General features: G+C 29.3%; 1 protein-coding gene across 2 annotated transcripts in view; it reads right to left on the bottom strand.

Annotated features, from left to right (window-relative positions):
• LOC106869668 (probable 3',5'-cyclic phosphodiesterase pde-5) overlaps window positions 1–1,191 on the bottom strand; it is a 332,523-nt gene that overhangs the window by 73,734 nt on the left and 257,598 nt on the right. The window lies entirely within an intron of this gene.

Here is a 1,191-nt window from a genome sequence, read left to right as displayed (position 1 = left end):
ATTCACCACCACCACCACCACCACCACCACCATTATAGCTTTCAGTAACAAATTCAATCTAAGTTCCTCGCCAACCAAGATTATTTCATTTCAGTTCATTTCACTTGTTTGCTTATATCTACTTTTCCAGCTGTCAACACAACGTTTGAATAACAAATTTAAAAAAAGATTAATAACATAATGGCTATTTTGCCAAGTTAATTAGCTTTCATTGAAAAATATATTTTTTCTATTATAATAAGTTTACTATCATATCTCATGTAAGTCTTCCTTCTTCTGTCCAGCCACTGATATATTTGTCAATGTAGATAGACAGATAAATAGATTGACAGATAGAAGATATAAAAAAATTGAATATCAAAATGTTTTTTTCTTGTCACAATAATATGTGATGCTTAAAATTTCCCTCTGCTAAACAGTTAATATTTCTCTCTTTTTCCCTATCTCTTACTTTAACAAACTTTTTGACCATGTTATTCCCCTCTTCGCATCATTATCATTTCTCTTTTTCTCTTTCTGTTCATGTCTTGCTTCCTCTAACTACATGACAGCTTAATGCATCAGCTGGCAATAAAATCACTACTTTCTCTCTTCCTATTAACCTTTCTTTAACCTCACTACCAGAACATCACCTCCCTGCTAAACATTCTATTTCTAACTCTCTTTCTCTACATTACTCTCTTTAACTAATTTTTTAACCACGTAATAACTATTATGTTCCCCTTACCTCATGTCATTAACACTTCTCTCTCCCTCTTCACCTTTCCTTTCAATTAAACACATAATAGGATAATGCATTTTGGCCTTAGTGTATTAATATATAAATGATAATAATAGTGATAATAATTATATTCTGAAAGGATTGAAGTAAATCCTCACAAATGTAAATAGACAATACGAAGAATGCAATGCATTTGCAATAGATATTTTATTGGTTTGAATGATATTTTGACAGCTTTGTCGAGTTCAAAATGAAAAGTAATACATAGAAATTCAAAATTATAGAAATTAAAATTCAAAAATTTGAATGTTGGCAACCTACATTCCCACATTGACAGAATGACATCACCAATCTTCAACTTTTAAGTTTATAACTGGCAAAAAGAAAAAGAAAGAAAAAGAGAGATAAAAAGAAGAAAAGGAAAAGAAAAAGGAATATTTAATTTTTTTAAAATTAAACACTTTTTTTTT

This window comes from Octopus bimaculoides, chromosome 7 (genome assembly GCF_001194135.2).
Source record: "Octopus bimaculoides isolate UCB-OBI-ISO-001 chromosome 7, ASM119413v2, whole genome shotgun sequence".
In the NCBI taxonomy this organism is placed as follows: domain Eukaryota; kingdom Metazoa; phylum Mollusca; class Cephalopoda; order Octopoda; family Octopodidae; genus Octopus; species Octopus bimaculoides.
Note: the sequence above shows the minus strand (reverse complement) of the source record. Positions and strands in the feature narration are given on the sequence as shown.